Genomic DNA, 22,507 nt, shown 5'->3' with positions numbered 1-22,507 from the left:
AAAACATAATGAAGATAAAAAACCTGCTGCCTGGAGCTTTTACATGTTAGCTTTCAATACCCAAATGCTGAGTATTACTGCATGCAGTATGCTCCCTACCACTGACCATACATAAAAACATTCTGAGATGCCACTGTTTACAGTCACCAGTTACAGTATCTCTCTCTCTATACTAATCCTAAATGATTTATTGCATCTGGCTAACAGAGACATAGGCAGAAGCAAACCAAACTGTGCATTACAGACCTGTCATTGATTAGAAAATCCTGGAGTACCTTTCATTTTCATGCACACTGATATTATTTCTGTAGGGTGTTTTTCTCCCTTTCTAATGCTTTAATTCCAGGTTCAGTGCCTCTCCCTTACCTTTCTTTGTTTGGAGGAGAAGTCCTTAATCTTAGTGCCGTGGATGAAGCTGTCTTGTTGGCTTTAATCAGAAGCTGCTGCTCCTTTCTGGATCCCAAGTCACTGAGCTGGGCTCTTCTCCACCACTTTGGAACCTAGCTGGACTGGGAAAGACCAGAGCGCTCCAGGGGCTGGTTCCCCATGGGTGATCTTTATTGGGTCAGAAGATTGACATGATCCAAAGTAGACTCCCTGTCCCAGAAGTAGTTTTTGCCCTCTGAAGAGGTTTGCTCTTCTCCTGGTAGTCTCAGTTCACTAGGTCTCCCACACACTTTCTTGTTTTGCAACTTGTAATTCGTAGACTCATTTGTATGGCAGTGGCCTCTGGTGCGACACCTAGCTGTCAAGGCTAGTGTGTGCATTCAGCTGACCCATAGTGCTTTTATGTCGACCCTGTGAAATAAAGAGGGGGAAGCAAATTAGGAGTTAAGAGGGGGCCCTGGAGGTTTCTTATTATAGCAGGTTTGAAAGTACACCCTCGCTCTTGCACTGCAAAAAATCCTGGCAGATAAAACAGATTTCCCCCCCTCATCTGAGATTTGTTTTAAAGTGCTTTGCTTTTTCTTTAAATTTTAGAATTTGTCTATTGATTCTTCCTCCCTGCCTCTCTCGCTGTCTCTCTCCCCCAGCAGCTAGTAAGCTGCAGGTTTTCCTTCTGCAGAACTCACCAATAATTGGCTCACTCCTCCCTTTAAGTCAGAGACAGTGGAAGAAGAGTTGCCAAGGGGGTGGGATCTTATGTTTATTGAAGGGCTTTTTTTTTTAAACACAAAATTCTTTCACATTCCAGATTGCAAATTCTTTTCCTTTCCACAAGAGACCTGTGTGTATGTCTGTGATCATGTGTGAGAGAGACTTTTTACTTCTATTATATTTTATACTCTGAAAACTCATGAACTTTTTAAAAGCACTATTTTCCCCTTCCAATGTTTCCTGCTAAACAGAGATGGACTGAGTGGTTAACCAAATAGGGATTTTCTGTTCCTAATTGCTATGATTCTTTTGAGATATAGCATCCCCTGCCCCAAGACATTTTGCAGTTTTTAGGAATGCTCGTTGGTTTTGATCTAGAACTACAAATCAGGCTACAAATGTTAAGTGGCTTGCAATTTCATTTTGATCTGGATCAATCCAGAGACAGTGTTAATTTCCCCTCTAAAAGCTGTGGTCCAGCCTTCTTTCTCATGGTTGGATTCCTGACCTCCTCTTGCTGCAACAAGACCACTTTCTCCATAGACTGCATATCGGCAATACTGCTGCTGGCAGCCCTGGTTTGTAACCACCTCCCTCCTTAGCCACATCCCTTAGCACTATGAATGACTAATCACTTCCTAGGAAGAGGACTGCTGGTCATTCCCACCCACCCACTGCTGAATGTGCATGTGGTATTCCTGAGGGCATTCTGTGCCAAAAAATTTAAAAATTTGTGCCAAAAAAATTAAAATTCTGTGCACAATATTTTCAAATTCTGCAAAATTCTGCAAATTTTATTTGTCATATAAATGTGGAGGCTCCAGCATGGCATTGGGGAGCACAGGCCATTGGCTGCACAAAGATGGGCGATCACTGTGCAGTTCCCCCCTGGGATACGGACTCATCGGTGAGGCTGCACCCAACCCTGACACAGCACAAGGACGTGGCCTGCACCAGAAACACCCCAGGGCCCTGCCCCTCTGTGTGGGCAGGCAGACTCAGCAAGGGAGGATCCAAGTGTGCAGGGGCTTAATGTTGGGGGATCCAAGTGTAGGTTGACAGGGTTCTGTGTGGGACAATCTGCGTGCAGGTAGCTCAGTGGTGGATCCTGGTGCGGCGCAGGGGGAGGGGATCTGGATGCACAGGGGCTTGTTGAGGAGTTCTGGGTGCAATGGTAATGAGACTCTGCAGTGGGGTCCAGGTGAAGGTGGTTGAGGGTCAGCGGTGGGAGGGAGTGTGAGGGTGGGCTCAGTGGGGGATCCAGATGGAGAAATCTGGGGGTGGGTCTGGCCTGGCCCCAGATGCCGTGCAGGGAAAGAGGAAATCCCATCCTCCCCAGCCCAGTCAGGACTAGCAGCCGAACCCAGTGCAGGGTAGGAGCCACTAGCCGGGTCTTCCCCAGTCCTGCCTCCTGCCCTCCCTGCTCTCTGCCGGCTGCCCTGGGCACCTGAAACATACTGCTGAGGAGGGTCACATGACCTTTCTTGTCGCTTCCCTTTGCTTCCCATTTTTCTGAAGGGAAGCAAAGAAATCTGCAGGGAACATAAATTCTGTGTATGTGCAGCGGCACAGAATTCCTCCAGGAGTAATGTAGCTGCACCGTGTCAGGTTCTCGGGCTCCAGCCCCGGGGCTTGGGTTCTCAGCCATCCCTTGTAACTCCTGTATGATAGAATCATAGACTCATAGGACTGGAAGGGACCTTGAGAGGTCATCAATCCAGGCCCCTGTACTCACAGCAGGACTATGTATTTTCTAGACCATTCCTGACAGGTGTTTGTCTCACCTGCTCTTAATCTCCAGTGATGGAGATTCCACAACCTCCCTAGGCAATGATGGTACCATACAATAATGGGGGATAAATCAGTGCATTAGGTCAGCTCCCTTCCTAAACTCCTCATCTGGGGTGAGAATAGAGTTGCCAACTTTCTGATTGCAGAAAACTGAACACCCTTTCCCTGCCCCGCCACTTCTCCGAGGCCCTGCCCCTGCTCACTCCATCCCCCGTCCCTCCTTTGCTTGCTCTTCCCCACCCTCACTCACTGTCACCAGGTGGGGGAGTGAGGGCTCCAGCTGGGAGTGGGGATGAGGGGCTTGGGGTACAGGAATGGGGATGAGGGGCTTACGGCTGGAACAGGGAGGTTGGGTGCGAGGGGGGTGCGAGGGCTATGGCTGAAGGTGTGGGCTCTGGGGTGGGGCCGGGGATGAGGGGTTTGGGGTGCAGAAGGGGGCTCCGGTCTGGGGCTGAGGGGTTCAGAGTGTGGGAAGGGGCTCAGGACTGAGGGTTGGGGTGCTGGAGGGGGTGCAGGCTCTGGGAAGGAGTTTGGGTCTAGGAGGGGACTCAGGGCTGGGGCAGGGTGTGGGGGAAGGTGCAGGCTCTGGGTGGTACTTAACTCGGCACGTCCCTGTGGCTCCTAGGTGGAGGCATGGACAGGTGGCTCTGTGGTCTGCCCCCACCCGCAGGCACCACCCCCGCAGCTCCTATTGGCTGCAGTTCCTGGCCAATGGGATCTGTGGAGCTGGCACTTGGGGCAGGGGCAGCATGCGGAACCTCCTTGGCTGCGCTGGTACCTAGAGGCCACAGAGGGACTTACCGGCTGCTTCTGGGAGCCACGCGGAGCCAGGGCAGGCAGGGAGCCTGCCTTAGTCCCACTAGTCCCTTAGTCCCAGCCACCGACCGGACTTTTAATAGCCCAGTCAGCAATGTTGACCGGAGCCACCAGGGTCCCTTTTTGACCAGGTGTTCCAGTTGAAAACCGGATTCCTGGCAACCCTAGCTCAGAGGCCTGCAGTTGGCTGGCTGTCTAATTAGTCCCACCCACTACACCTGGGAAAAAGACGGCATCTTAATTGGCTGAGCCTCATAAAAGGAGGAGTAGGAAATGGGAGAGTGGGCACCAATACTTGTCAGAGGTTAGGATGTGTATCTCCAAGAAACAAAGGGGAGACTGGGGAAAATCCTGTTAGCACAAAGGGCTCTGAGGTAAGACCCAGGAACTTTTGGTTGATGATATCATAGAGTGAGGGACAGACTGGGTGATGGGGGAAGAACTTAATCTGTATGGGCTTTGTGGGGAAAGGCTGTGAAACTTTAATCTTGTTTTCATTAAGAAGGCTTGAAATAAAACCCATAGCAATTAGTGGAAGTGGAAACTACTCTGTCTGGATTCTGTGAGAGGCCCCATGCAGGATTCCCCCAGAGAGGGAGTTAGCTCTGCAGGCACCAGCCTGGGTCCAGCTGGAAGAGGGTGCTATAAGGTAGGCCTAGTCCTTCTTATGTGGCGCCTGAACAGGGACCTTTCAATCTGAGCCCTTTCCATCAATGGAGTAGATACTCTGACTAATGGTGAATCAAAAGCATGTGGAGAATAAAAGGATTTGTCAGTTCCAGGAGGCTCTCCTTGGCTCCCAACAGCACCTGCAAGAAGGCCAACTGGCCAACCATGAGCAGAACAGACAGCTCTTAGGTAGAAATGGCCTCCCTTGCTCTCATGTGGCTGGTGGGAGAAAGGAACAGCCACAGAGGGAAGCCAGCTCTGGAGTTTCACCCAGTCTTACTTTGACCAAAATGGGCAGCAGTGACAACCCTGAGGCCTACCTGACCACCTTTGAATGTGTTGCTGGCAGAGGAGTTCCTGGGTGGCACATCTGGCCCCATACCTCATTGGAGAGGCCCAAGCAGCTTATCAGGCTCTGCGTGTGGATGAGGCACAATCCCATGCAATGCAAAGGGGAGTCATCCTGGACCTCCTCTGTCTCTCTATAGAAGCTTATTGAAAGAAATTTTGATTGGAGCCATTCCCTAAGGGGCGCACCCTTGGGCAGTAGCTTAATAGCTCCTGGATTTGGCTACCCAATGACTAAACCCAGAGGCCAAGATGGTAGTAGAGCTCATGGACAATATTCTCTCTATGGTGGTACACACTTGGGTTCAACATTTTCAGCCTGGATGCACAGCAGAGGCTGTTGAGACAATGGAGAGGTTCTTGGCAGCTGAATTACCTAGGTGTGGGAAGGACAGCCTCTCAGTCAGCTGGCCTCACTTAGAAAGGCAGCAAGAGACTATGACCTACCCACCCAATCGAAACTTTACCACTATCAGGTCTCCCACACTTACAGCAAGGGCCTCAAAGTTCCAGACTTCCCATGGGCCACCACTCCCCCCCTTGAAGGGCCTGTGGTATGTTACCGCTGTGGGCAACATGGGCACATCTGACAAGAATGCTCTATGATGGAATGTGACTATTCAGGATGCCTCTTTGTCCAAGCCAGGCAGACTCCAAGCCAATCCATAGAATTGAGCACAAGGCCCCTTGTCCCAATAAAGACAGGGCCAAACATGATGGAGGAATTAATAAACTCAGGGTGTGGGCAAATGCTATTTCAGTAAGACCTGGTTCCATCACTGGTTCCAGAGTGACCTACTCAGATTTCTTGCATTCATGGGGAAATCCATGCATATCTAACAGCCTCTGTTGTTTTGCAGGTCAAATATGGCGCCTCCATGTAGGAGTAGCAGATTGCCTACATTGGCCCCTGATCCTGGAACATGACTGGAAATTTCTTCCAACTCTCCCGGGAGGAGAATCAAGTCCCTGCAGCCAGACACTTTTCAGATGCAAGAAAAGAACCCCACTGAGGATATCTGGGATCCGTTTCCCATTGCTCAATCTGACTTCTTTGAAATCCCACGATGATCCCAAGGTCTGCAAAGACAGCCCAAGAAGTCTCAGAAGGGAGGACAAGCCAGAGGTGATTCGATGGAGTTGTGAGAAGAATCTTCCTAAAAAGCAGATCCAGGTGAGGGAACAGCCTACTGATTGTTGGGATATCCCCATCCATGGATACCACAGAGCCCATCCCATCCTCGACTACAGCACCCTAAGTGACACCTTTGATGTGGTGGCGGCTCAACACTATGACCAGATGCTCTGGGACTATTTCAACCAATTTGCTGCCATCAATGGGGTGGTTGTCTCTGACGATGCATCTCACCAGTTCCCCCGCTCTGAATTACAGAAGGAGATCCTGTACTGAGTAGAGACACATCCCCAAACTTCTTGCCTCATGAACCCCTATGACTAGCTCATACACTCCCCATGGCATGACACCTAGGTAAGGTGAAAACCCAAGAAAGAGTGTTTCTAGTGGCTCTATTCTTTTGGTTAGGGATACATAAAGAAGTAGAAAAGGAGTACTTGTGGCACCTTAGAGACTAACAAATTTATTTGAGCATAAGCTTTTGTGAGCTACAGCTCACTTCATCGGATGCATTCGGTGGAAGTGAGCTGTAGCTCACGAAAGCTTATGTTCAAATAAATTTGTTAGTCTCTAAGGTGCCACAAGTACTCTTTTCTTTTTGCAAATACAGACTAACACGGCTGCTACTCTGAAACCTGTCATAAAGAAGTAGGCGATTTCTGTGTATTGTGCCCCAATTACTAAAAAGTGACCCCAACAAGTCAGGGCTGGGCCCCTTAACCTCCTACCCATCATTGCAACCCACTTTGAATGGGTAGGGATCGATTACTAGGCCCTCTGGAGAAGAGTGCCTGAGGTCACAAGTTTATTTTGGTACTTGTGGACTACGCCACCTGAATTCCTTTATGAAATTCCTTTGCCTCCACCCTAGCATTTTCCTCGGTTGATCTTCCTATGGAAATCCTCACTGATCGGGGGATGAATATCACATCCCAGGTGCTCCAAGTGTGGCCACTGTTGAAAGTAAAACCACTCCAGATCTCAGTCTACCACCCTCAAAAAGACTGACATGGAGAGTGGTCCAATAAGACCCTTAACAGTATGTTAAAATTTGTGGAACAGAAGCCAAAGACTGGAACCAACTGCCTCTCTATATTTTGTTTGCAGTGTGGGAGGTCCTGCAGGCCTCCACAGGCTTCTACCCTTTGGAGCTCCTTTATGGGAGACAGCCTAGCAGAGCATTAGACTTAGGGTGTGTTGGAAAGCTCACCCCACCTGCTCTACCAATAACCTCCAATACGTTATTCAAACGAGGGAAAGGCAGACCCAACAGGCCCAGATGCAACAATAAAATAAGGGGTCTAGAGCCAGGAAATTCCAAATACTTCCCAGCTCAGAGAGCAAGCTCCGGGACAAATGGCAGGGATAATATGAAGTGCTCCATTGAGTGGGATGAGTAGACTATGAAATCTATTGCCCTGACCAGAAAAAACAAAAGTAGATTTATCACATAAATCTGTTAAAACCCTGGAAGATCCAGGAATGTCTCTTCATCCGCCTGAGGGAGGGTGAAGAGGATCTGGATCCTCAGCTCCCTACACCAGCTGAAATAGGGATAGGAGAGGTGCCACTTGGGGACAGATTGTCTGATGGGCAGAGAAGGCAAACAACCTCCTGAAAGTTTACATGGAAGTGTTCTCCCCACTATCAGAATGAACCTCCTTAGTAATTCACTGCATTGTATAGAGTCAGAGGCCAAGCCCCTCCAGAAGTCACATCCCATCCCAGACAGCATAAAACCCGTTAGTTCAGGAAAAACAGGAAATGTTAAGATTGGGAATAATCAAGGAGTTTAGTGGTCCCTGGTGTAGTCCAATAGTTTTGGTACCAAAGCTAGCTGGGACTGCCCAATTTTGGGTAGATTTCTGTCAAAGAAACGCCATTTCTGAATTGTATGCATATCTGATGCTCCAAGTCAATGTATCGCCTTGGTCAAGCCTGCTTTATCACAGCATTAGATCGAATTAAGGGCTATTGGCAAATTCCTCTTACTCCCATAGGAAAAAACACCTTTTCTACCCCACTGGGTCTATTCCAATTCATTAGCATGGCCTTTGGATTGCATGGGGCCCTGGCTACCTTTCAAAGGCTGATGGCCCAGGAGTTTCAGCACCATCATCGCTATGCTACAGCCTACCTTGATGACGTGGTGTTCTATTGTCGGGTCGGGATTGTCCACAGCAAATCCAAAGTAGTACCTGGTGGGAAACAAAATATTTGAGGTATATCGTGGGGAACAGAAAGTTACGAAGTGGACAAAAGTTGAGGCCCTAGCAAACACTCCCATATCAAGAACTAAAAAGCAGATCTAGGCCTTCCTAGCTCTTGCCGGGTACTGTAGAAGATTGGTACCAAACTTTGCCCAGTTGGCAGCACCACTTATGACCTTGTTTAAAAAATCAGCTCCTTGACAGCTCATGTGGTCTTCCCAGTGAGATCAACCATTTTGGAAAAATTAAACAGCTTCTATGCAACAAGCCAATAATGCACAGCCCCAATTTCTCTGGAGAATTCGTTCTACACCCTTTTCAGAGTAGCAGCCGTGTTAGTCTGTATTCACAAAAAGAAAAGGAGTACTTGTGGCACCTTAGAGACTAACAAATTTATTTGAGCATAAGCTTTCGTGAGCTACAGCTCACTTCATCGGATGCATTCGGTGGAAAATACAGTCCGAAGATTTATATACACACACAGAGAACATGAAACAATGGGTTTTATCATACACACTGTAAGGAGAGTGATCACTTAAGATGAACGGGGGGGAGGGAAAGGAGGACAAAGCTTTCATGGTGACAAGCAAGGTGGGCCATTTCCAGCAGTTAACAAGAATGTCTGAGGAACAGTGGGGGGTGGGATGGGGGGGAGAAATAACATGGGGAAATAGTTTTACTTTGTGTAATGAGTCATCTACTCCCAGTCTCTATTCAAGCCTAAGTTAATTGTATCCAGTTTGCAAATTAATTCCAATTCAGCAGTCTGTTGTTGGAGTCTGTTTTTGAAGTTTTTTTATTGAAGGATAGCCACTCTCAGGTCTGTAATCGAGTGACCTTGCACCGCGTTGTGAGTGCAGTGTAATCCCAAACCTTCCATGGACAAGAACATCCTACCCTCTATATAAATAGAGAACTCCTATTCTGGGAAACCTGATACTTGGTCCTTGAGAAGGAATGCCTGACCATACACTGGGCTGTAAAGGCACTGAGGTACGGTTTGGAAAACCCTTTGTCTTGGTCACTGACCATGCGGCTCTAAGGTGGCTCCAAACCATGAAAAACTCAAATGCCCATGTGACATACTGGTACCTACCCTCAGAACCCTTTCAGTTTTGAATAGAGCATTAACCCGGGAGTGACCATCAGAATACCATCTTCCTGTCATGAACTGAAGACTACTAGGGGCCCTGTGGTGAGTGCTTGACAGGACCACTCAAGGACAGGTGGTATGTGAAAGTATAAGGGATAGTATTTCTCTGTGGACAGAGGCCTCCAGATGGCTGGCTGGCTAAGTAGTCCCACCTGCTTCACCTGGAAAAATGACCAGCAACTGAATTGGCTGATCCTCATAAAAAGAAGAGCAGGAAATGGGAGAAGGGTCAGCCATACCTGCCAGAGGCTGGAGCAATTGTTGGGAGGAGCAGCTCCAAGAAACAGAGGGACAGAAGAGAGACTTGGAAAAGTCCTGTTAATGCAAAGGGCTCAGAGGTAAAGAGCCAGGAACTTTGTCTCTCACCCTATGAGTTGCTCAACCCAGACTTGGGGGGTGGAGAGGGAAGGGACTTAACCTGTACAGACCTTATGGGGACAGGCTATGAAACTTTGATCTTGTTTTCATTAAGAAGGCATGAAATAAAACCCATAGCAATTAATTGGAATGGAGACTACTCTGCCTGGATTCTGTAAGAGGCCCCCCCCAGCAGGATTTCCCCAGGGAGAGAGCTAGCTTTGCAGCCTAGATTCAGCCGGAAGAGGGCCCAATCCTTCACACTCCTTTCATACAGCAAGACCAGGGCTTCAACTACTGGGTCTCCCCTGGCATCTTGACACATACTAGGGGTGGGGACTGGATAGCTCAGGGAATTTTTTTTAAAACTGGAATATAATGCCCTTTACCTCTAGGTTACCAATTCAAACTGAATACAGGTCAACAGGAACCAAAAGCTGTCACTATAGGATAACTGTTCAGTGGTGTAAATAAGATGAGCATGGGGGCTCTACTACGCAGCTTCTAGCAGATAAGGATCAATAGCACAAAATCATCACTCCAAGAGAATGGGAAGAGCTTGGTTTGTTTAGCCAAACAAAAAAAAGGCTGAGAGCGGATATGATTGCTTTCTATAAATATATCAAAGGGATAAACACTAGGGAGGGTGAGGAGCTATTTAAACTAAAAGACAATTCTGACACAGGAACAAAAGGATATAAACAGGCCAGGAATAAATTCAGGTTGCAGATTAGAAGAAGGTGTCTAACCATCAGAGGGGTGAGGTTCTGGAATGGTCTCACAATAGGAGTTGTGGGGGCAAACAACTTAATTCATTTTAAGGGATAGCTGGACAAAATTGAGTAGGATTATATGACGGGATTGCTTATGATGGGATGTCCCTTCTGGTTTATGTCTTATTTTCCTAAAGCTTATGCTTCAGGACTTCAGCCAATCACCTACAGGGGCAGGAAGGGAATCCCCCCCCCCAGTGTATTATGGTGGGTTTTTTGGTCTCCTTCCTCTGATGCATCAGAGATGGCCAAGGCTGGAGGAAATGGGATACAGAGTGGGATGGGCCAGTGCAATGCGGTGACACCAAAAAGTCTTTCTCCAAGGTGCTTGGCTAGGTGGTTCTTATTCACAAGCTCAGGGTCTAAGTGATCACCATATGTAGGATTGGGAAGGAATTTTCATCCAGGTCAGATTGGCAGTGACTTTGGGTTTTTTTGGCCTTCCTCTGCAGCATGGGGTGTGGGCCACTTGCCAAGATTATCTGGGAGTCTTTCAATCAATTCTCTGCCACTGCTGGGGTCCTCAAGTGCTGGTGTAGCTCAGATGCTCCTGTCTCTGCCTCTGGCACATAATATTCTAGTCTCACATGGGCTGTAATGCTTTGGTTTCATTTCCATCGTTGGGTCTACTGTGAGGTGCTGTCTGGTGTTGGTGGTTTGTGATATACAGGAGGTCACACTAGACTATCTGGCAGTCTCTTCTGGCCTTAAACCTGATGATTCTATACCTGTCAGTGGCAGTATTATGGCCAAGGACTGGATGGGCTATGGAAGCTGAATTTGCCTTCCACTCACAGAGTGCATGTACCTAGAGAGGTTTCAGAGTAGCAACCGTGTTAGTCTGTATTCGCAAAAAGAAAAGGAGTATTTGTGGCATCTTAGAGAATAACAAATTTATTTGAGCATTACACCACCCTATACCGGAAACCTACTGACTGCTATTCCTACCTACATGCCTCTAGCTTTCATCCAGACCACACCACACAATCCATTGTCTACAGCCAAGCTCTATGATACAACTGCATTTGCTCCAACCCCTCAGACAGAGACAAACACCTACAAGATCTCTATCAAGCATTCTTACAACTACAATACCCACCTGCTGAAGTGAAGAAACTGATTGACAGAGCCAGAAGAGTACCCAGAAGTCACCTACTACAGGACAGGCCCAACAAAGAAAACAACAGAACGCCACTAGCCATCACCTTCAGCCCCCAACTAAAACCTCTCCAATGCATCACCAAGGATCTACAACCTATCCTGAAGAACGACCCATCACTCTCACAGATCTTGGGAGACAGGCCAGTCCTTGCTTACAGACAGCGCCCCAAGCTGAAGCACATACTCACCAGCAACCACACACCACACAACAGAACCACTAACCCAGGAACCTATCCTTGCAACAAAGCCCGTTGCCAACTGTGTCCACATATCTATTCAGGGACACCACCATAGGGCCTAATCACATCAGCCACACTATCAGAGGCTCGTTCCCCTGCACATCTACCAATGAGATATGTGCCAGCAATGCCCCTCTGCCATGTACATTGGTCAAACTGGACAGTCTCTACATAAAAGAATAAATGGACACAAATCAGATGTCGAGAATTATAACATTCAAAAACCAGTTGGAGAACACTTCAATCTCTCTAGTCACTCAATTACAGACCTAAAAGTGGCAATACTTCAACAAAAAAACTTCAAAAACAGACTCCAACGAGAGACTGCTGAATTGGAATTAATTTGCAAACTGGACACAATTAACTTAGGCTTGAATAGAGACTGGGAGTGGATGGGTCATTACACAAAGTAAAACTATTTCCCCATGTTATTTCTCCCCCCCACCCTACCCCCCACTATTCCTCAGACGTTCTTGTCAACTGCTGGAGGTGGCCTACCTTGATTATCACTGCGGGGGCTCCCCGCCCCCGCTCTCCTGCTGGTAATAGCTCACCTTAAGTGATCACTCTCGTTACAGTGTGTATGGTAACACCCATTGTTTCATGCTCTCAATGTACATAAATCTCCCCACTGTATTTTCCATGGAATGCATCCGATGAAGTGAGCTGTAGCTCACGAAAGCTTATGCTCAAATAAATTTTATAGTCTCTAAGGTGCCACAAGTCCTCCTTTCCTTTGTACCCAGAGAATATCTCTAAGAGTTTCTCTGAGCTGGTGCAACTCCACCAGTGTTATCAAAGGCAGAAGCTGTAGAGTAGACAGGGTGCAGGCCATATCACCATCATGATGTCTAACCCTAATCAAGGTAGGTTACTCTATACCTAACGTAGGTGAAGATGAAGAAGCAGATAAACAAAAGTGAGGTTACAGCTTGAAAGACTTACCCAGCCTTCTTCACCAAAACCAAAATTGGACTTGGATATCTTTTTCTGAAAAGTGCCCAGATACCATGTTGATGGCTGCTGGATGGGAATCTAGATAAGATAAAAGATTTCCAGACTTGCAAATCAGTTCCTGCAATTATATCAAGAGATAATCTGGACAGATTTTGTCAGGTGCCCTTGGAACCACTTGATTTCACCAAATGGGTAATAAAACAATCAAATTGTATTAATAAAGTAAAAATAAACTATAAATCTTCAAATTGCTTTATGAATAGCACTATGATTTTTATTTATATTTTTCTAGCATAGTCACATAGTTCATAAGAGGAAAGATGGCCCAGTGGTTCATGCGCTTGCCTGGGACTCAGGAGACCAGGATTCAAGTCCCTGCTTTGCTACAGACTTCCTGTATGACCTTGGGCAAGTCACTTAATCTCTCTGCATGAGACCCATGAAGCAATTTAGGCACCAGAGTTAGGCTTCTATATCCTTGTGCACAGCACCACTGTGACCCACAAAACTGCTGCTTGGCTGCTGCCTAAACTCACTCAGTGCCTAACTTTCTGCTGTCAAAGTTCCTTAGGCACCAAAATTTTAGACCCTGAGGCATGTACACTGCTGCCCTACTCCAGGCATCCAGACACCTATCTCCCACCTAAGCCCCAGAGTGATGCATGAACCAGGAGCATTTGGCTACCACTCTCTTCATAACTTGTATCCCGTTAGTGGGAGCACTGGGGGGCACGGATCAATGTTCACATCACGCTCCTCATCAATACCCCAGCCAGGCCAGGGAAGCTAATGATCCAACCACTGGACCAAATTCAGTGAGGAATCCTGGTCACGTGCCACCTGAGGCATGTTATGCACACACTAAGAAGAAGTTGGAACACTCGCTGGGGCTAGAGGAGACCCAGATTCAATTCACCCTCTCTGCCAGAGGGGGGGAAAGGAGTTGAACAGGATATTGAGAGCCCGTCTATAGAGTCATTCTTTCTCTCTCCCCACTCTCAAATGACTGTTCCACTGTGGATAAATACTTAAAGAGCCATTGAGCCAGCAAGAGAGTGAGAATGACTCCATAGTCCATCTGCCTAGGAGATGGGAGACGAAGGGACCAGTCCTCTTGTTCCAATCACTTATTATTTATCCACAGGGCAACAGGACAGACTGAGGGAGCCCTAACTCAGAATATCCCCTAGCTCAGTGTTTAGAGCACTGTCCTGAGAGGTAGGAGACCCCTGTTCAAATCTTCTCTTCCCGCTCTGGCAGAGATGGGGGAATTGAACCTGGGCCCCACCTTCCAGGTGAGTGCTCTAACCACTGGTCTAAAGTTATAAGGTAGACACCACCACCACTGGATATTTCGTGAAGAGCAAAGCAGATGCCTAACCCATTCCCACAAGAAATGTCTTAGGTGCTTACGCTGTCTGACACCTGATGATTGGTTCCTATTCATGGATTGTCAGCAGAGGTAAGTGCCTATCTCATAAGAATATAAGAACGGCCATACTGAGTCAGACCAGAGGTCTGTCTAGCCTAGTATCCTGTCTTCCAACAATGGCCAATGCCAGGTGCCCCAGAGGGAATGAACAGAACAGGCAACCATCAAGTGATCCATCCCTGTCGCTCATTCCCAGCTTCTGGCAAACAGAGGCTAAGGACACCATCCCTGCCCATCCTGGCTAATAGACATTGATGGACCTATCCTCCACGAACTTATCTAGTTCTTTTTTGAACCCTGTTATAGTCTTGGCCTTCACAACATTGTCTGCAAGGTGGTGCGGCTTAGTACATACTCCTCCCAGCAGCATCTCCCATTGACAAGCTTAGGTGGCTCCCCATCTAGCTTGCTGGCTTTTGTGGATCAGATTCTAAAGTGCCTCTCTCTCCCCAGTCATTGTACAGGGAGCCCAGCTGTCTAACTCAGGCTTTGTGGATCACTGTGTTGTTCCTGTGATATTTTTGTTGTTTTGTTTTAAGTGTTTATAAGTTACGTGCTGTGACACTCAGCATTGCAATGTGTTGTGGATCCCTCCCTTTGTGCCTCATTTCCCATCTGTAGAATGGGCATAATAGCACTGTTCTTCCTCCCAGGAGTATTGTAAGGATAAACACCTCACAGATTGTGAAGTGCTCAGATACTATGGTAATGGGGGCCATATAAGTGCATTGTATAAGTACATAGTTGATTTGTAATCCAGAACATGAAGCCAGGTAAAGTGTGTAAGAAAACCTTGTTGCACGATACTGAATGCAAGCACACTCACTATGGTACAGATCCCATAGCAGTGTAGAGCCCAAAGAAAGAAGTCTGGGTTATGGTCAAGATAAAAGAAACCAAATTGCACATATCAAACAGCTCTCTGTCTCTCTCTGGCTAATTAGCAACTAGCATCAACAGGTTCTGGAGGGAGCTCTGCCTACCCCTTGTTCATATCAGGGCTTTGGAGCTGTGCTCCAGCTCCAGGAAAAAATCTGCAGCTCCACTGCTCCAGAGCTGCTCCGTGCTCAGGCTCCGGGCTGTGCTCCAAAGCCCTGGTATTGACAGTGAGCTGTAGCTCACGAAAGCTTATGCTCAAATAAATTTGTTAGTCTCTAAGGTACCACAAGTACTCCTTTTCTTTTTGTGACGTGGAGCACGAGTCTGGGGTTGAAGTGTAAGAGAGGTAGGGAAAAAGGAACAGTGCTTCAGATTCTTATCAATTGAACAAAAACAGTAGCCATTATTTGGTCAGGGCCCACAAAAATAATGTTTCTTCCTCCATATACTGGCTCTGTGGCAATGAACACATATACACACTGTCCTATGAGACTGAGATCACTCACTGATGCTGGTGCATAAATGAAGTTGTCTCTACAACAGAATGTGCTGTGGATGATGCACTGGTTGCTGATAGGCAAAAGTGCCGTGCTCACTTCAAATCAACCGGGAAAAAAATAGGTCAGCAGAGGAGAGAGGGAAAATTTACTAATAAGGGTCAAAGGAAGGAGAACAAACATGGTGATGGGAGAGGCTCCATGTTCCAACTTCACCAGAGGCTTTACTAATAAAGGAGGAGGGGGTGTGGAGAAGTGAAAAGCCAGAGAACAGTGCAGTTCAAACTGACTGCTTCCAATCTAAATGACAGACAGAAAGCAAAGTGACTTGCTCTGTAATATTCTGCATTTGAACCTAAGCACAAGATGGCAGCTGCAGGGAGGCTCCTCCATTTTTAAAGATGCAGTGCTCCCAGAACAGGATGGGTGCATCACCTCTCACACTGATTGCTACAGGATCACAATGGGACCCCTCCCCATGCAACATATAGCATTGGACAATAGGCTAGGTGCAATAATTGTTATTGTTTTACTTCTGCATACTTCACTGCTGAAGACTGGATGCTGACTTAATGGACTAGTGGTCTGATGAAATGAGACTCATCTGTTCTCTCTTAACCAAGGACATGAGGAAAATGACAATCACATGCCTCTGACCTCTGATCACAATTAGTTCAAGACAAAGGATGTTCCAACGTTTTTGTCTCCTTTTCAATGCAAACACATGAGAAATTAAATATTTAAATCAGCTTTCCTGTCTTCTCCAATTCATTTTAATCTCCTTCATTATTCAATGTACCAGACTCATTCTCCCTTCCCCACCATCTTTGCTCTTCCCTCCACCCCTCTCATATTCACTTCAGTTGCTTATGGCCCCTCCCTGAATAACTGAAAAGTTATTATACAGGAGACAGCAAGCTGCAGCTTTTTTCCCCAACCCCATGTATAGTTGCCAATTTTGGTTGGAAGTATTCCTGGAGCTGTTTCAGACTTAATCCTGGAGACTCCAGGACAATCCTGGAGGGTTGACAAACCTACATGTCACACTTACTATAAGCAGCACAAAGTTGGGTAGCCCTAAAGATAAGAGCCCCCTCCACCCTCAGCTAATTCAACTTAGTGAAGGACACTCAAGGAGGGGGGAGTTTACAATCAGTGATGAACATGGGGAAATAAGCGGCTATCAACAGCTTTAACCTAGAACAGGAGGAAGGATGAGCTGCAAGCCTGGGAGACAGTCAGGGTTCTATTCCTAGCCTTGCCACAGACTTTGTGTGTGACCTTAGATAAGTCATTTGATTTCTCAATGCCTTACTGGCCTTGGGTGTAAAACAGAATAATGGTTACCCATCTCACAGGGAGACTGAATAAAGCTGGTTGAAAAATGGAGGAACAATTTTGTGAAAATTCTGAAGCAGTTTCTGATTCACGAGGTTTGAAATTGAACAATTTCTCATTCAACAAAAATGAATTTTCATTTTCCCCTGTTTCTCTCACTTGGCCATTGAGTGCATAAAATGAAGGATGCCCAGATTTTACCTTCTTCCCAAAGTGGACAGACAGTCTTTTTTTTCATTTTGCCACTCTAGCTTTTCAAAATGTTTTGGGCATTTTGAAAAGTTACCAAGTAGCAGAGTTAGAGTTTCATTTGAGTATTCAGAAAGGTTACAGAGTGGAAAATGGGAAGAAAACAGAAAAATGAGGAAAAAACCCCCACGGAACTGGGAGAAAGAAAAACAAATTCAAAATATGTGGTTTTGGTTAAAAAAAAATGGAAAAAATGTAGAAACTAAAACTGCTTGCAAAAGTTTTCAGTTTTGAAACAAGACATTTTTCATCAAAGAAGTTGTGACTGAAAGTTTTCAGCCATCTCTAGTTGCAAGTCTACATTCCTTTATGTTTATAAAGCTCTTTGAGGTTCTTGGATAGAAGGTGCCAGGGAAATATAAAGTATTATTTTTCCCCTATCCTAGGGAGGGCTGTACAGCTAAGAGTAAAGAAGTCAATGTCTATACTCCCATTGGTGGACCAAGTTGATTGGTTTATAATCTCCCCTGCCCTGATGAAGGAAAACAGAGTGGTCTAAGGCATTCTCTGCTGAAGGAAAGCCCTGTTCTCCTCTGACACTGAGTACTGTACTGTACAGAAGCCCTTCATGAATGTGGAGGAGCAGGCACAAGTCATGAGTCTGGATCTCTTTCCCACACCCATTTCTTCAGGCAGATAATAGTGCATATGGGAGCAAGGAGGGGTGCACACCTCTCCCTCCTGAGTCCTGCAGGCCAGTGACTGTGGGTATGCAGCATGGTATGAGGGGTTCCACAGACTCCATTCCCCAGGGGTCCTGCTGGCTTCTTTCATCTAGGAGCTGCATACAGAGAGGGGAAATGACAGCTACCTGGCCTCTTCCACAGTTCTGTTTCCACAGTACTGGGTTATCTGGCTATTTCTCCTTGGCACTCCATTTTATGACCCTACTTTCTCCCTCCCTCCCAATCACCTCCTGTCAGGGTTGGAACCTTCCAGAAAATGTTTAGTTACAACGGGAGTGTGAGGAACTGACGGAGAAGTCAGGTGAAGAGGTGAATACGGGGGATCACTTGAAAGCATCAGAACAAAAGCATAATAAAGCCTGATAAGATGGGAGGGAGGGTGGGAAAACAGAGACAAAACAAACTGCATAGAAACAAGCTGAAATACATGAAAAATGCATGAAGCGTTGAGTAAAACACCACAGCTTTCTGCAGCACATGTGATGCTGTCTCTGTCAGGTAGTTCTATTTTGGTCCCCATTAAGAAACGTCTGTTATAGCCCAGGCAGCTCTGGCTGCTGCTACATAAACTGGGACAGTGTAAATACTCATATTCTGAGGCTCCATCTGCCTTGCAAACTGGATGGAGCACTACTGGGTGGGGAAGCAGCTTACAAAAAAATGCTTCTCTGGGATCTAGGTTTTTAAAATCTATTCAAAAAACCCTTTCCACATTCATCCCCACCTGTGCCTTCAGAAGATGGTGGGAGCAGTATTTCCAGAAAATACTTTGCAGATCGTTTCTTCTAGCACGAACGCTGCCAAATCTGTGTTCTTTGTGACTGAGAGATGGACTTTTCTCAACCCTGATTCTCTGCTTTCTGGAGCCGATATCTCACTGGTGGAAGGTGCTACTGAGGGCTAATCCCTTTGACACTTCCCTTGGTCTTTCTCCCTGAAGTCAGTGTTTCAGGATCAGATTTCCCTGTTATTAAAGATAATTAATCCCCTTGTTATCCCCCTTGGCCTCCTCCCTGAAGCTGGCTTCACCACCATGTTGCTCCAACGTTATACTATTGCAGATCCATGGATTTCACCTTGGCGCTTGGTTTCAATGGAGTCACACCCGGGTAAAAATAGATGGCAGTGAATCAGGCCCAATGTCTCAGTGATTTAGGTGAATGTCCTCATTTACCCGCCCTTTCCTGTCCCGTAGAACTGCTGGACTATCTCACAGCTGTGCCATTTCTATGTAATCACAATAACTGTTCTTTCCCTACCATTTTTAACTTTTATTATGAAAATAAGGAGGACCTCTGGGATAAATAAATGCCTCCTTATTTTGACACAATATTAAATACCTCTGGGTTTTTTAATTGAAGTCTGTGACTAACTATAATTCCTGGAAAAAGAATAGCTCAGGATTAGCATTTGTCCATTTTTTGTTCCTGTTCTCCTCACCCTGTTTTTCTCTTTTTGTTCTAAGCATAGCAATAATGTACTCAAGATGCAAAATGACAGCCATACTAATAAATAATAGTAATGCTTGAACTTCTATCATCTTTTACTAATACCACAAAATGCTTTATGAAAATCCATGAGTTTAATCTCAGACGCTCCTATGAGACAACTACACAAATATTTGTCTCTTTTGACATATGGGGAAACTAAGGCATAGAGGCAAGCTATTTTGTTCAAGGTCACACAGTGAATCAAGTGGGAGAAGTGGAAATAGAAATAGGCCTTGTTTCCCAAGGTCTGAACCATCAGACCAGGCATAATCAGCACAGAGAGAGGATACAAGGAAAACTAATTGCGAAGTCTGAACATTTACCATGGGAGGTGAGTTATTGCATGAGTGAATAACAGTCCATGTGGTATGAAAGTTTGGGGGGAGGCGGGAATTGATAACTCATATGGAACAAAGCCATTTTTGTCCAGTTGTAATAAATGCAGCATTGTCAACTACAATGCCAACCACAAGCATTCAAAAATTATGAGTCAACCTCCCCCCAAAATCATGAGATAAAAAATTATTTTGGGTTCTTTTTATTGTTTGATTTTTGAGCCTTTAGGATACATTGGGGTCACATTTTCAAACTTTGCTTTGAAAATAAAAGGGCTAAAATCTTACTTTAAAAAAGCTGGGGTTTTAAGTGAAATGTCAAATATCACTAGATGTGCAATAAAATCAGAGCTGGCAGTGCTAAAACAGAGCACTGTATTGTTAAGTAGAAGATGTAGGGTACTTACCAGAAGGACTGTGTGAATTTGTTTGCCCCCAGGGTTTGATCTCAAGTTTGAATGAGCCCCAAAATTCAATGTGGAGCTCATCTGGAAGTTCTAATATTCAGGAACCAGGGCTGCTCCAATGTTTGTGAACCTGTCTGCAAGCCTGGTCTGAATTTCAAGCTTTGAATGAAATCCAGATCTGGATGAACATGGCCCAGTTTCAGGTTTCATAATGAAAGCTACAAACAGCTGTGCCGACATGGGGCCAACTTCACCATCACCTCACTCTTTAAATGAATTGATTTCAAGGCCAGAAGGAACAATTCTGATCATGCAATTGGGCCTTCTGCATAACACACGCTGTACAATTACACCCAGTGATTCCTGCATCAAGCCCCAATAATTTGTGATCAAACTAGAGCCTGTATGAATGATGTAAATTGCTACCACTCTGACACAGCAGTGGTTTATGTGTGTAAGTGACCATACAAGGTGCAGAGCCATAGGGAATCAGACCCAAGGTGCTTTCTGTGTGTTCTGGATCAAAGTTCACAGAACATGTGTAGTACAAAGTTATTATTACCTTCTTTTCACTTCCATATCCTCCTGACTTTCCTCTGCTTTGAGACACTACTCTCCTCTCCAAATAATCCCACAATAATCCAATTAGCAACAAGCTCCCACTGGCTGTGACCACCACTCTCCTTAAAAGTGGACAAGGACTGCATCTGTGAAATGAACAGCGGAAACAAATTTAATTAGTATCAAACTAACCAACTGGAGTGACACTCCTTGCAGTGCCAGAGCACAGGGAAAGTGAGCTGCAATTTATATGGGGATTAGAACTCTCCGACAAAACAAGGAGAGGAGAAGAAAGAGGGAAACTATGAGCATTTGTGCACTGTAGGATACCATTTTACAGCTAATTAGGACATGAACTGTGTATATTCACCTCTGCTTAGGGTTGCCAACCCTCCCGGTTTCGCCGGGAGTCTCTTGGAATCACGCTCTATCTCCTGGAGGCTAACGAAGCCAAACCGGGAGATTTTAGGCTGCTAAAAGTCCATAGCGCAGTGGGACTAAGGCAGGCTTCGTGCCTGCCCTGGCCCTGCACAGCTTCTGGAAGTTGCCCTTGCCCCTTGCGCCAACTCTGCATCTCCCATTGTCCCAGCCCTAAGCCCCCTCCAGCACCCAGACTCCTTCCTAGAGCTTGCATCCGCATCTCCTCCTGCACTTAACTCCCTGCCCCAGGCTCAGCCCAGAGCCCCCTCCCATACTCCAAACCCCTTGGCCCCAGCCCAAAGCCTGCAATCCCCTCCTGCACCCCAACCCTCTGCCCCGTGAACGTGAGTGAGGGTGGGGGAGAGTGAGCGGTGGAAGTAGAGGTGATGGAGTGAGTGGGGTGGGGCCTCATGGTAGAGGCGGGGAAGGGTGCTGGGCAAGGGTGTTTGGGTTTGTGTGATTAGACAATTGGCAACCCTACCTCTGCTCCACATAATACACAGCTAAACTACCCTTGAATTCTCTCTCTGCAACAAGGGTCCTACTGCCTTACCCTATGTCTCCATTTGGGCATTTGCAGTTTACTTCCCTGTCCCTGCCTTAAGAAAAGGCTATATAAAGAAAGTTAATGAAGTTAATATTGATTTTTTGGGGCCGGGGGTGGTGGTGAGGGGAGATTGTCTCTAGAAAGCTTATATAACCACCTGGAAAAAACCTCACCCTCCTTGCTAGTTTCTTTAAAAAGTATTTTATTCTATTTTAATCCCAGAGAAAGAGATACCAAGATACAGAGAGATACATACTGCATTTCAGTTCCCCCTGGCTGGTGACAATACGTGCTCAATGAAGACTGAAAGCCAAAGACATCTGCAAAGGACATGCTACCTGGAATGTTGAGGTGAAATCGATGCTCATGAAACTGAGATAACAAATAGCCCAGATGGAAAGACACTATACAAACTTCCCATTCACTGAGCCAGTGCACCTCTGTCCCAGCTTCCTGCTAATTCAATCCTGGGCACCCCTCCCTGTTCTACTAATGCACCTAAATCATGACCTACAGTTCCCCTGCTATTCTAGCCCTGAGAAATGCCCCCTGCCCCAACAGCTCTGCCAGTGCATTTAAATCCTCACCCACATCACCCCCCGTTAATCCCCTTCCCAGAACCCTCCAGCTCACAAATACAGCCCTGCTAACGAACCTCTGTCCAACTTTGCAGTGCCACCTGACATTATTGTTGCCAACTCTTGCAATTTTATTGTGAGCCACAGGATATTTGGTGCTTTGCTTAATGCCCCAGATCCTAATTTTTATTAATGTGATGATGTGAAAGCCTCAGATTTAATTTTAAATTTTATGTTTCTAGCCCTCACAGTTGCAAAGCAAAGCTTGAAAACGGGATACATTTCTTTGGACAGGAAAGTGTGTTATGATTTTATTTGACATGTGACCACTTGTTGCCAACACTGGTACTCCTTATGACTTGACTCTGCTCTTTGATTATA

General features: G+C 46.1%; 1 protein-coding gene across 1 annotated transcript in view; it reads right to left on the bottom strand.

Moving 5' to 3' along the window:
• The window catches only part of RASD2 (RASD family member 2), a 29,756-nt gene extending 9,034 nt beyond the window's left edge, over nt 1–20,722 (bottom strand). The window contains exons 1-4 of the mRNA XM_038416518.2: nt 20,583–20,722; nt 12,696–12,785; nt 7,995–8,055; nt 367–798 (exon numbers count right to left, since the gene is read on the bottom strand). The gene's annotated coding sequence lies outside the window, so the exon portion shown is untranslated. The remainder of the gene's footprint in view (nt 1–366; nt 799–7,994; nt 8,056–12,695; nt 12,786–20,582) is intronic.
• Nucleotides 20,723–22,507: the final 1,785 nt, after the last annotated feature.

The sequence above is a fragment of the Dermochelys coriacea genome, chromosome 1 (assembly GCF_009764565.3).
Source record: "Dermochelys coriacea isolate rDerCor1 chromosome 1, rDerCor1.pri.v4, whole genome shotgun sequence".
NCBI classification, from domain to species: Eukaryota; Metazoa; Chordata; order Testudines; family Dermochelyidae; genus Dermochelys; species Dermochelys coriacea.
The sequence above is the reverse complement of the archived record's forward strand: the minus strand, read 5'-3'. Positions and strand labels throughout refer to the sequence as shown.